General features: G+C 47.6%; 1 protein-coding gene and 2 non-coding genes across 14 annotated transcripts in view; 2 read left to right on the top strand and 1 right to left on the bottom strand.

Moving 5' to 3' along the window:
• Window positions 1-203: 203 nt before the first annotated feature.
• Window positions 204-310, bottom strand: LOC118148114 (U6 spliceosomal RNA). Its single transcript, XR_004734908.1, has one exon. It is a non-coding gene; the product is annotated as a U6 spliceosomal RNA (small nuclear RNA).
• A 720-nt stretch (window positions 311-1030) lies between these two features.
• On the top strand, window positions 1031-1137 carry LOC118148104 (U6 spliceosomal RNA). The gene has a single exon (XR_004734899.1). It is a non-coding gene; the product is annotated as a U6 spliceosomal RNA (small nuclear RNA).
• Window positions 1138-9085: 7948 nt separating this feature from the next.
• ATP13A3 (ATPase 13A3) overlaps window positions 9086-13873 on the top strand; it is a 100648-nt gene continuing 95860 nt past the window's right edge. For all 12 annotated transcript variants that reach the window (XM_054245503.2, XM_078350534.1, XM_078350530.1 and 9 more), the window contains exons 1-2: window positions 9086-9510; window positions 10247-10290. The gene's annotated coding sequence lies outside the window, so the exon portion shown is untranslated. The remainder of the gene's footprint in view (window positions 9511-10246; window positions 10291-13873) is intronic.

Here is a 13873-nt window from a genome sequence, read left to right as displayed (position 1 = left end):
TAGTATAGATAGAGTTTTACCATGTTGGCCAGGCTGGTCTTGAACTCCTGACCTCAAGATCCACCCACCTCGGCCTCCCAAAGTGCTGGGATTACAGGTGTGAGCCACTGGGCCTAGCCTCAAAGTACTTTTAATGGCCACTTTTTCTAGGAAAGGCAATGAGTGCTGTGTTGTTTTTTTGGTTTGCTTGTTTGTTTTGACATATCTTTTTTTTTAATTTTTTTATTTTACGTGTCATCCTTGTGCAGGGGCCATGCTAATCTTCTCTGTATCATTTCAGTTTTCGTAGATGTGCTGCCAAAGTGAGCACTGTTTTGACATTTCTTAAGATAAGGTCTTCATAATCTAAACATGTGACTTCTAACCTTTTGTGGAAGCAGCAGAGGGAATACAGACAAGGGCTAGACAGAGTCAGAGATTCTTAGACAAGACACTCCCTCATGTGAAGTTGTGAATCTCATTTTTCTTCTCTATAAAAGGAGAATCATAACAATTCCATTGCTAGTCTGACGTGATTGTGAGAATCAATGCCAACTTGTTATCCACTTACTCAGCATACTTTTTGACTACTGCTGTGTGCTGTGAAGGGCCGAGGATCCAGATGTGGCTGAGAAAGGTGCTGGCTCATGAGGAAGTCAAAGTCTGGGTGCTTAAACAAATACCGGAGTTCGGATGTGAGGTGGGAATCACTCTGGCTTCACTTGGTTATAGTGGTCAAAAGTTTGGCTCTGGAGCAAAGTGTCTGGGTTTGAATCCTGGCTGTGCTTTTGCGTGAGTTATTGAACATATCTTTTTCTACTCTGTAAAATGGGATTTTTAAGCTTTCCTCAATGTCATCTGTAAGCAGAGATAATAATAGTATCTCCTTCCTGGAATTGTTATAAAGATTAAATGAGATAGTAAAGTTTCTTCAGTTTCTTCATCTATAAAAATGAAAAGAACAGTAACTACTATTTGTACTGTTGGCATTGTTGTGATGATCAAATAACACATGAAAGTATTTAGAACCTTAAAAAAAATGAATAAGATCGTGCTCGCTTCGGCAGCACATATACTAAAATTGGAACGATACAGAGAAGATTAGCACGGCCCCTGCGCAAGGATGACACGCAAACTCATGAAGTGGTCCATATTAAAAATAATTTAAAAAAAATGAGTAAGATAGACTACTGGAAAACACAAGCATGAATAGGTACTTATTCTAGGTTGTAAATGCAGTGAGACAAATATGCACTAAAGAGGGTTTCTTTTTTTTTTTTTATTTGAGACAGGGTCTTGCTCTGTTGCCCAGGCTGGAGTGCAGTGGCATGAACTTGGCTCCCTGTAACCTCCACCTCCCGGGTTCAAGTGATTCTCTCACCTCAGACTCCTGAGTAGCTGAGATTATAGGCACCTGCCACCATGCCCAGCTAATTTTTGCATTTTTAGTAGAGACAGAGTTTCATTATGTTGGCCAGGCTGGTCTCAAACTCCTGACCTCAAGTGATCCTCTTGCTTCGGCTAAAGAGGGATTCTTAACTTAGCCTAGGAATCAGGAAAGGCATTTAGAGATGATATCTGAAGCTGTAAATTCGTTCATTCAGTCATCCATCAGGTGTAAACATTTGGGTGTCTATCACACACCAGGCTTCATCTAGTGCTGGGCATACAGTGATAAACCAAACTGGCTGATTCTTTACCAGTAGCTGCACAAAGAGATGCTTTGGGTGGGGATGGGCTTTTTTTTTTTTTTTTTTTTAAATAAGACGGGGTTTCGCCATGTTGGACAGGCTGGTTTCAAACTCCTGACCTCAAGTGATCCACCCACCTCAGCCTCCCAAAATGCTGGGATTACAGGCGTGAGCTACTGCGCCCGGCTTTTTTTTTTTTTTTTAAGAGCTGAGATCTCACTATGTTGCCCAGGCTGGAGTGAAGCGGCACAATTATAGCTCACTATAACCTCAAACTCCTGGGTTTAAGCAATCCTAGAAATCCTCCCACCTCAGCCTCCCAAGTGTCTGGGACTACAGTCACCTGGCACTGTACCCAGGTGATAAGGATATTTTATGTGCCCCTTCCCCATAATCCCAAACGTCCTTCTCACATTTACAAAAATAAACAACTGCTGTTTTTCCAATCTTACATGTCATGCAACTATAGCCTCAAGATAAATACAATAACCATATAATACAAATACTATAAATAAAAATATATTTGCATAACATTTACATTGTATTATAAGTAATCTAGAGATGATTTAAAGTAGGGCCAGCCACGGTGGCTCATGCCTGTAATCCCAGCACTTTGGGAGGCTGAAGTGGGTGGATCACCTAAGGGCAGGAGTTCAAGACTAGCCTGGTCAACATGGTAAAACCCTGTCTCTACTAAAAAAACAAAAAAGTAGCCAGGCGTGGTGGTGGACGCCTGTAGTCCCAACTACTTGGGAGGGTGAGGCAGGAGAAAGAATTGCTTGAACCCGGGAGGTGAAGGTTTTGCTGAGCCGAGATCCTGCCATTTCATTCCAGCCTGGGTGACAGAACAAGACTCTGTTTCAAAAAAAAGAAAAAAGCAGGCCGGGTGCGGTGGCCCACGCCTATAATCCCAGCACTTTGGGAGGCCGCGGCAGGTGGATCACGAGGTCAAGAGACCGAGACCATCCTGGTCAACGAGGTGAAACCCTGTCTCAACTAAAAACAAAAATTAGCTGGGCATGGTGGCGCGCGCCTGTAATCCCAGCTACTCGGGAGGGTGAGGCAGGAGAATTGCTTGAACCCAGAAGGTGGAGGTTGCAGTGAGCTGAGATCGTGCCATTGCACTCCAGTCTGGGTAACAACAGCGAAACTCCGTCTCAGAATAAAAAAATAAAAAAAGCATATGGGAGGATGTATATAGGTAATATGCAAATACTGTACCCTTTTATATCAGAGACTTTAGTATTTTTAAATTTTGGTATCCATAGAGGTTCTGAAACCAATTCCCTGTGGATATTGAGGGACAACTGTATATGTATTTAAGTCCAAAGTTGAACTTACAAGTTAGGCAACAAAAAAAGGGAAGGGAAAGAATAGATTATACAAAGACCCTGGGGCAGGAAAGAGGTTTGTGTGTTTGAGGAATTGAAAGAAGCCCCAGTGTAGCCGGAGTAACCTGGGGAAGAGGTCTGGGGTTAGACTACAGGGACGGCAGAGGATAGAGTGGTGCCAGCAAAGGGGGAAGTGGTGGGCAGGCCACATCCTGCACTGGACTTTGTGGACTCAAGAAGTTCATCTAGAATTCTAAGTGAGATGGGAAGCAAGTAAATGTTTTTATCAGGAGCTCTGCTTGAAGTCACATAAATGACTACTCTGGGGCTGGGGGAGAATGAACTGGAGGTGGGCAAGGGTAAAAGCAGAGGAATCTGCTGGTAGCTAACGCACTAGTGCCAGGTGAGAGATGGAGGTGGCATGCATTATTCTAGTGGCAGTGGAGATGGAGGGATGGGAGAGGATTTGAAATGGGCTTAAGTGTTGGATTGCATGGGTGGTGAAGGAGAGGGAGGTGTAAAGAATGACTCCCAGGTTTTGGGCTTGAGTAGATGTTTAGGTAGGAGGAGATGAGCTGGTCTGGAGAAGAAGGACAAGAGTTGAGTCAGGGATAATTGAACTTATCTGGGACCAGTGAAACACTGTGTGACAGTGATAGGGAAGAATGGCCCAGGAACAGGACTCTGAGAAGAGGCCTGGGCTGCAGGCATATGGTTGACAGGTTTTTTTTTTTTTTTTTGAGATGGAGTCTCACACTGTTGCATAGGCTTCAGTGCAATGGTGAGATCTCAGCTCACCTCCACCTCCACCTCCCAGGTTTACTTGATTCTCCTGCCTCAGTCTCCCGAGCAGCTGGGATTACAGTCACATACCACCACAGCTGGCTAATTTTTTGTATTTTTAGTAGAGACAGGGTCTCACTATGTTGGTCAGACTGGTCTCAAACTCTTGACCTCATGATCCACCTGCCTGAGCCTCCCAAAGTGTTGGCATTACAGGTGTGAGCCACCATGCCTGGCCTTTTGTTTTTTTTTGAGACAGTCTTGCTGTGTCACCCAGGCTGGAGTGCAATGGTGCCATCTTGGCTCACTGCAGCTTCCGCCTCCTGGGTTCAAGTAATTTTCTTGCCTCAGCCTCCCGAGTAGCTGGGATTACAGGATTACATGTGCCACCATGCCTGGCTAAATTTTGCATGTTTAGTGGAGACGGGGTTTCACCATGTTGGCCAGGCTGTTCTCAAACTCCCAGGTGATTCGCCTGCCTTGGCTTCCCAAAGTGCTGGGATTACAGGTGTGAGCCACCATGCCTGGCTTCAGTTGGCAGTTATTAATGTATATGCAGATGACAGCTACAGCCATGGTAGATAAGGCCACCAGCAGAGAGCATGTGGATTAATCTTCTTATCTTTTCTTCGGGATCCAGACACCTTTGAGAAGCTGATAAAAGCTCCACTTCTTCCTTTAAAAGTATTTGCATCCCAATTTAAGGAGCTTATAGATCCTTCTGAAGCCCAGCACAACTCTTGCAAGGTCAAGAGATGTCAAATTAAAAAACAAACAAACCTTGTATAGACAGAGGAATGAATTCTGGGTGGAGCCCTGGGGAACAGCAACATTTAGAGACAAGACAGAGGAAGCACCTGCAGAGGTAGAGATGGAGTAGACAGAAAGAGGGACAAGGAATTCCAAAATAGAGTATGTTATCAAAACTAACAGCAAAGTGTCTCAAGAATATGAGATGCAGCCAGGCGTGGTGGCTCATGCCTATAATCTCAATACTTTGGGAGGCTGATGCGGGAAGATCACGAGGTGAGAAGTTCAAGACCAGCCTGGCCAACATGGTGAAACCCCGTCTCTACTAAAAGTACAATAATTATCTGGGCGTGGTTGCCTATAATCCCAACTACTAGGGAGGCTGAGGCAGGAGAAGCACTTGAACCAGGGAGGCGGAGTCTGCAGTGAGCCGAGATGGCAACATTACACTCCAGCCTGGGTGACAAAGCAAAACTCTGTCTCAAAAAAAAAACCAAAAAGCCAGGCAAGGTGGCTCACGCCTGTAATCCCAACACTTTGGGAGGCCGAAGCAGGTGGATCACGAGGTCAGGAGTTCGAGACCAGTCTGATCAACATTGTGAAACCCTGTCTCTACTAAAAATGAAAAAAATTAGCCAGCTGTGGTGGTGTGTGCCTGTAATCCCAGCTACTTGGGAGGCAAAGGCAGGAGAATTGCGTGAACCTGGGAGGCGAGGTTGCAGTGAGCTGAGATCGTGCCACTGTACTCTAGCCTGGTGACAGAGAGAGACTCTGTTTCAAAAAAAAAGAATAGGAGATGCCTGTTGCTGAGGGAACTAGAAAGGCAAGGCCTGAAAGTGTCCCCTGGAGTTGGCAACAGTAGTATTCTGGGGAGGCCTAGGCCCTGGAGTTGGCCTAACAGTGGTAATTTTTGTGGAGAGCTAACTCTGTTAGGAGGCTTTGTCCCTCTGAAGTGGGAAAAGAGACACTGGGGCCGATGTAGGAAGATGAGGATGTTCCCTCTTGATGGTGTACATTTTTCTTTTCTTTTCTTTTGAGACAGAGTTTTGCTCTGTGGCCCAGGCTGGAGTGTAATGGCATGACCTTGGCTCAGCACGACCTTGGCTTACCACAACCTCTGCCTCTTGGGTTCAAGCAATTCTCCTGTCTCAGCCTCTCAAGTAGCTGGGATTACAGGCATGTGCCATCACGCCCAGCTAATTTTGTATTTTTAGTAAAGATGGGGTTTCTCCATGTTGGTCAGGCTGGTCTCGGACTCCTGACCTCAGGTGATCCGCCTGCCTTAGCCTTCCAAAGTGCTGGGATTACAGGTGTGAGCCACTGCACCCCATAATGGTGTACATTTTCTTAGTGAAATAGGAGGTAAGGGGAAAGTGAGAGGGAAGGGCAAGCAAAGATGGGGGTTTTGAGGATGGAGGAGATAGGAAATAGCCTTTGTGAGAAGTAAAGTCAGACCTTACTAGCATGGCTGTTATCTTTGTGCAGCTGTGATCATGGGTTGGCTCTTAAGAGTGAGTAGGATCAGAGGAGGGAAGGAGTGGGCTTGTACCCAGAATCATCATGGCTTGAGAACCAGTAAGCCTCCCAGAACTTCTCAAGACTGTTCCAGTCCCTTTCTCTTCCCTGTATTGGGTTTCTCCTCTTTTTCTTACACCTTCTTTTCCCTCAACCTTTCAACATGCTCAAGCCAAGTGACTCAGCGCTTCCTCTAAAGCCAGTGCCCCCTTCTTTTTTTTTACCATTCTCAAAACATCTGTAACAGAAAAGTTTTTGGAATATCCAACTGCTCTTCTCTTTTTCCTATTGCTTTCCCTTGCCTGGCTGCGTGTTGCCTTAGGTTGGCTGCACCTGGAATTCTGGGGCTCTTTGTGATCTTTTAAAAGCTGGAATGCATTGACAGGTTCATGTTGGGTAGCTTGGGGGTATATACTGCAGTCAGAAGCCTAGGGGAACTCGGGATTTTAAGTGGAGTGCATTGTAGTTCACCCTGAAGGCTGAATTTGTCTAAAGGAGATAGTTAGGAAGCTGCTGCGATCGTTCAGACTGGAAAGGATGGATGCCAGTGGGAACCACTGTAGGAATGTTTTTTGTTTGTTTTTTTAGATGGAGTTTTACTCTTGATGCCCGGGCTGGAATGCAATGGCGCAATCTCAGCCCATTGCAACCTCTACCTCCCGGGTTCAAGCAATTCTCCTGCCTCAGCCTCTCAAGTAGCTGGGATTACAGGCACATGCCACCACACCCAGCTAATTTTGTATTTTTAGTAGAGATGGGGTTTTACCATGTTGTTCAGGCTGGTCTTGAACTCCCGACCTCATGCGATCCACCCACCTCAGCCTCCCAAAGTGCTGGGATTACAGGCATGAACCACTGTGCCCAGCCCACCTTAGGAAGTTGAGGCTTATTAAGTAGGTGAAATGAATAGGACTTGGTGATTGGGTAAGGCAGAGGGCTGAATTATGAATCACTCACTGATTCCCGACTTTCTAATTTTGACGACTGTGGAGATGGTGGTGCTAACAGCTGAGGGAGGGGCAGCTACGAAAGCAGTTTCAGTTCTGGAAATGTCCAGTTTGGGGTATCTCTGTGGTATCTAGCTAGAGCTTCCTGGCTAGCAGTTGGATATTTGGTTCTAAATTTTGTGGAAGGGGGCTGGGTTGGAAATTGCTAATTTGGGAGTTGCATCCATGAGGACGCAGGCAATCCCAGAAGAGCCAGTAAAGTCAGAAAAGCTGTTGGCTTAGTGTGGAATCCTGCACTGAAGGTGCAGATTCACAAGTGGATGCTACCAAATGAGGCAGGGGCTTTACTTACCTTGTCATGGTAATTGAGAGGGTTCACTCTTCTGAAACCAAGGTAGTAGATTCCAGTAGGTGAAAGCTATCCAAGCTGTCAAATTAGCAGAGAGAACCAGAGAGGTAAGGCCTGAGGAATGCCTGCAAGGTTTGGCAAAATCAAAGTCATGACTTACTCTTGCCTGAGCAGGGTGAAGAAGGGTTATAGTGGGGAAGGAGAAGCCAGACTGCCAAGTGTTGAGAAATGAGGAAGCCCAGGCAGCCAGGGAACACCACTGTTTGAGGTCTCACTGAGAGACAAGCACTTGAAAGCGAGTTGGAGAGGGCACTTCAGGAGGAGGCTGTCTTGATCGTTTCGTTTTTTGGACTTGGAGAGGCCAGCCTGTTTAAAGACCGAGAGGAAACAGCCAGGCAAAGAAGCCAGGGAGATGGAGGAGGAGGATTTTAGGGCCCAACCTTACCCAGACCGCTTTTTTGCGGTTTGCCCAACACTACCACACCCCATAACTCATTTAATCATTTCAACACCACGAGGTTTGAAACAGTGAGGTTTGAAACAGTGAGGTTTGAAACAAAACGGCGAGGCCACGGATTGGGAAGAGAAAGCTGTGGCTCCAACTCGAGGTCCAGCGCACTGGAGGCGGTGGTCCAGTGCCAAGAGGCGGTCAGAAATGCCAAAAAACTGCCAGCCCCACACAATGTAGGGGACCAAGGGTGGCTGTGGTGCGCTCCTTGGCCCCAGGAGGTGTTATCAGTGTCGCGGACTCGGGTTGATGTGCTGCCTCAGGTGAGATGTCATCGTATGCGTGGACCAGGGATGGCGGCCCTGATAAGTGTCCACGGGCTAAATGCTCCCTGCTCCTGGCGAGGTGTCCCCAGGTGTGGTGGACAGGGTCCGCGTGCATGCTGTCCCCTTCTTTAAGACGCTAAGGCGGCTAAGTTCTGTAAGTAGCGGCAAGGAGAACAGTCACGAAGCGGGCCGGGCGCCAAGGACGCGGGCCAGGTGGCCCCAGGCGGAAAGATGGCCGCGGCCCAAGGCTGCAGGTGGCCGGGCGCGCTCCCTGCGCGCGTCGGGGAGGGGACGCCGCGAAAACCAAACCCGCGATTTGGAAATCAGGCTGCGGCCCTACCCCGAGATAAGTCTTCTGCGAAGGGAAGTATTTAATTCGCCCAGGACAGTCGGAAGAGGCGCCTTCCCGCCGGAGGCGAGCAGCGGGTGCGTCGGAGCTTTCTCGGGTGCGCTCCTCCCCTCCTCCGCTCGGGGCTGGCGCGTAGAGCCAGTGGTCAGACCCGAACGACAGTTTTTTGTTTGTTTATTTTGGCGGGGACGGAGGTGGCCAAAGGAGTGAACGAACCTTGCATTGGGAGCTGGGCTCTGGTCTCCTCTCCACCATTTAGCACAAGCTTCCTCCATGACCATGACTCTGGGCAACGTTTGTCTAGTCACTGAGCCTCAGTTTCCCTGTTCTTAAAATGGGAGTTTGGACTATGATGTTGTCACAGTCCAAAGAAGATGGAGTGGGATTTGCAGTCCCACTTCATCCCAGCAGAAGAGCCGCCTTCCATTAGCCTAACAGCCACCGTTTTTGGACGGCGTCCCCTTACCTGCTCCTTTCTTTGGAGCTCGAGGGGGCTAAACGATGGGGTGGGCGGGGCTTAGGGCTCACCCCGCCCCTTCCCGCCTCCTGACGTCGTCCGCGCCCCTCCGCTCTTGGCGCGGGGATGAAGCCACCACGTGACCTCACTTCGGGCGCGGGAGTCCCGAGCCCGCGCGCGCACCCTGCCTGCCCGTCGCCTCTCCTCGCAGCGTGATCGGGCGCCGCCGCGGAGGGGAGGGGGGGTTCGCGACGTCGCTGGCGGTCGGGGGCCGTTTCGGAGTGCAGACCCCCTCCCTCCCCCTGCCTGCCTCCCGTCACCCTCTCTTGTTCTCGCCCTGCCCGGCTACACGGCGCCGCCGCGGGCGCGGAGGAGGAGGAGAACGCGGACGTCCCAGGGCCTGCCCGGCCCCGCCGCGGCGCCTCCTTCCCTCACCCTGAGCCGCAGCGCGCGGCGCTGGCCGAGGGCGATGGGGCTGGGCTGAGGCAAGGCAAGGCAGCGGCGGCGGCGGCCGGGTCCCCCGCGGCTCTTGGAGCTAGTCCGGCCGCAAGGGAGGCCGCGGAGGAGGCGGCGCGGCGGCGGCCGGTGAGCGGGGCGAGGGGCGGGTGGGCGGCGGCGAAGGGGGAGGTTGAGGAGGCGAACGGTGTGGTCGGGGCGGCGGGTGCCGGCTGAGGTCGCGGCCAGCCTCCCCCGGCCGGAGATGGACATCTCGGGGACTAGGAGCTGAGACCCTGGAGGGTCGAGGACAAGTGAGGCCGGGCAGGAGCCCACGCGGTGGTTCCGAAGGCCTGGGGGTGGACGCGCTGCCTGTGGTGTGGGGGGAGCTTGGGGGCCAGGAGCGGGGTGATTGGTAGTCGGCCCTTTCAGAAAGTCCTGAGGGAGGTGGTGGTCCTGTGGGCAGAAGGGGTAGGGGGCTGGCAGGGCCCTCGGTGGGTCTTTGTGGGACCCTAGCTCGTCCTCAGCGGTGGAATATGGACCTCCTTGGCGTCTCCTCATTTCACAGATAAAATAAGTGAGTTCCATGGAGGAAAAGTGACTTCTGACTTGCCTAAGGCCTCCCACGCGGACTCTGTGGCAGTGGGGACTAGAAAAACCCAGGGCCCTTTTTCCTGGCAGTGCTTTCGTGGCCACTCTGTGGCCTTTCTTTCCATTCCTTTCACAAAGTCGGGTTCTGGTGGAAGCGTGACCTCTGGCTGTTTTGGGGACGTGAAGGGTAGGGATGAAGGGGAGGGCCTCAGGTTGGGATTGGCAGTGACTCAGTAGGGGGCTTCCCAGTTTGGAAAGCTTTGTGACAGGTGTTTCTTGTTTCCTCTTCCCATAGATCTGACAGAAACATCCTTGAATCTTGGTGTTTGGACATAGGAGGTATGAATCACTCACATAATTAACTGTTTTTTAATCATCAGTGTCTTAGAGCTATATTTAGTGGTTATATTAGGCAAAATGAATTCGGATGGAGTCGTACACATAGAAACAGACTTGTGTTCCTCTACACGATTATAACTAAATGAGCAGCACATACCTGAGTATGTCATAGCTATTTTAGATGTATGAGGCAGGAAGTTAGAATTTAAAAAATCCAGGAAATACGGGGACTTTAAAGATTATTGCAAAATCAGTCCTTCTAAAAGATTCTTTGCTAAAATGAAAGTGTTTCGATTTGATTTCTTTGAAGGATGAGTACGTAATGAACAGTGCTGTGTCTTTGGTTAGAACTTTTTACCAATGCATGCATATTAATTTTGTTTCCCTGGGATATATGTGGCATTCTTTTCTCTAGAGGTTTCATTGCTTTGCTGAATAGACTAGAGTTGTGCCTAAAAATCAGTGTGTGTGGGCATCTCATCCTGGTTTACAACCTCCCGTTAGGGCAAATCAGTGCCTGAAAGTTATTGGAAATAATAAATTATTATTAATGATTGTTGTAGAAGATAACTTGTGCTACTGTCTTTGATTTGCATTATCCTACTGTTTGATCAGGCAGAGAGTGAAATATTTAAGTGAGATTTTTGAGCCTTGTTAGAACAGCAGTGCCTGGTTTTGGTAAGGGGATTGGTAGGAAAAATGACACTATCTGAGACAGAGTTTTGCCCGTGTTACCCAGGCTGGAGTGCAATGGCGCGATCTTGGCTCACCACAATCTCCGCCTCCTGGGTTCCAGCAATTCTCCTGCCTCAGCCTCCCGAGTAGCTGGGACTACAGATGTGTGCCATCATGCCCAGCTAATACAAAAATTTTTAGTAGAGACGGGATTTCACCATGTTGACCAGGATGGTCTCAGATCTTTTGATCTCATGATTCACCCGCCTCAACCTCCCAAAGTGCTGGGATTATAGGCATGAGCCACCGCGCCCGGCCTTATTTTTATTTTTTTTTTATGGAGTCCTGCTCTGTCTTGCAGGCTGGAGTGTAGTGGCGCCAACTCACTGCAACCTCTGCCTCCCAGGTTCAAGCGATTCTCCTGCCTCAGCCTCCCAAGTAGCTGGGATTACAGGCATGTGCCACCATGCCCAGTTAACTTTTTATATTTTGAGTAGTGACAGGGTTTCGCCATGTTGGCCAGGCTGGTCTCACACTCCTGACCTCAGGTGATCCTCCCGCCTAGGCCTCCCAAAGTGCTGGGATTATAGGTGTGAGCCACGGAGCCTGGCGGTCGCTTTAATTTAAAAGTGGTACAGTTATAATTAAATTCAAAATAGTAAGTAGTGGTTGATTTTGAAAATAAAATTGACAAGCTTCAGGCTGATGCAGTATTCAAATTATGTTGTAGGAAGGCCCATTTCTCCTTCCTCCTCTCCCCTCCTTTTCTTTTCCTCCCTTCCTTTTTTTTTCCTCTCTTTTCTTTCCTCCTTTCCTTCCTTCTGACAGGGTCTTATTCTGCTACCCAGGCTTAAGTGCAGTGGAGCAATCCTGGGTCATTGCAAACTCTACCTCTCAGGCTCAGGTGATCTTCCTGCTAGCCTCCCAAGTAGCTGGGACTACGGGCGCAAGCCACTATGCCCAACTAGTTTTTAAAAATTTTTTGTAGAGACGGGGGTCTCACTTTGTTGCCCAGGTTGGTCTTGAACTCTTAGCCTCAAGTGATCCTGCTGTCTTGGCCTACTGAAGTGCTGGGATTATAGGTGTGAGCCACTGCTCCTGCTCTAGGGTACATTTCTTTATTCAGGTCACCTAAATAAGCTTTTTAGGGGGACCTCTGATAATTAAACTTCTGATTTACAACTGGTTTGAGATAGGATAAATTCCTACATAGGTAGGAAACTAGTTTCATGGAATTCAGTACAAAGCTCTGTACACCTGAAGGTCTAAATGGTATCTTATGAGTTTTCTACTTATCAGATATTAGAGCTAAAATCCTTCTGCTGGTTTAGTTAGTTAGATCTTAATAGTTACCTTATTTAGGCAATATTAGTTTCCCATCTATGTCATATTTCAAGTGTGGATTCTTATGTGGATAAGGAGTGTGTATTGGCAACAATAGCATGTTGTAGTGGAAAGAGCATGGACTTGGGAATCAGACCAGAGTTTCATTTCTGATTTTCGTAACTAGCAGTTCGAGTTTGACCAATGCTAATACTTGCTGAGTGAGCTCACTATATAGTAGGCTCTGAATTAAACACATTACATGAATTATTTCACTTAAACTCCATTTTATAGATGAGGAAACCGAGGTTCAGAGATGTTAAGTTGCCTAGTCACGTGCAGCTAACCTCATAAACCCAGAAATAGAAACCTCTGTGTTAAGCACAGTAACATAGAGCTAGGATTCTGATGGTCTTCAAAGTCGCTTATACAGTTTAACTTCTTTGATCTTTTTTTATTAAGAAAGAAGAATACTAATACCTGAAAGTGTTGAGGATTAGCTGAGACCGTATTTAAGGAAAGGAGTACTCTTCCTGGCACGTAATGGTTTCTTCTTCCATTCCATATACTGAATCAAGCTAGGCTTGCCTAACATGGTGGTTTTGTTACTACTGTGAATGTGAGGTGTTAGAATATGAATATACTTTATTCCTAAGATACACAGTAATCTTAGGAGATATGCAGTAGGTGCTATTACTGTAGACATACAGCCTACTAAGTGGTCAGACTCAGTGAGAATGAGCAGTGATGGGGACACCCTATGGAACGTTGTCTTTATTCTGTCTTTTTTTCTCAGTTTGAGTGATGGTGGGAATAAGAACTTTATACTTACGAATGACAACAAAGTGGTTTATACTTTTGAAAATCTTGAAGACAGAAATAGGATTTCAAAGTGAGCTGGATAATGTGGTTTATCCAAAGTAGATTCTGTTTGCTGTATATTTGGTGACCTAAACTAAGTACCAAGTGAGAGACCTTATATTTGAATAGATGATTAATGAAATAGGAGTTGGCAGCTAATCACCTATCAAAGAAAACACTGTGAAAACAGTTCACAGTTGTGAGCTAAAAGAAGGTGATCCAGTGTCTGACATCTGTTAAGATGACATATCTGATGTATCACCAGAATCTTAATGATGGAATGTATTCTGAATGTATTCTGAATATGCCATATCTCATCTGGATCCAAGAGCTGATGGGATTTATTTTAGCCTTCGTTTTGGAACATAGTTTTTGGGATAATGAAGCTAATTAGCTTATGGACAATGTAAATCTGTAGTCATCAAAACCATGTTGAGTTTTTTTTTGTTTGTTTTTTTCTGAGATGGGGTCTTGCTCTGTCTCCTAGGTTGGAGTGCAGTGGTGCTGTCATGGCTTACTCTAGCCTTGACCTCCTGGGCCCAAGCAATCCTCTCACCTCAGCCTCTAGAATAGGTGGGACCAAAGGTGTGTGCCATCATACCCAGCCAATTTTTTTTTTTTGTAGAGGTGGGTTTTTACCATGTTGCCCAGGCTGGTCTCAAACTCCTGAACTCAAGTAATCCGTCTGCCTTGGCTTCCCAAAGTGTTAGGGTTACAGACATTA

Source organism: Callithrix jacchus, chromosome 15, assembly GCF_049354715.1.
Source record: "Callithrix jacchus isolate 240 chromosome 15, calJac240_pri, whole genome shotgun sequence".
NCBI classification, from domain to species: domain Eukaryota; kingdom Metazoa; phylum Chordata; class Mammalia; order Primates; family Cebidae; genus Callithrix; species Callithrix jacchus.
This window is presented reverse-complemented; position numbering and strand designations above follow the sequence as displayed.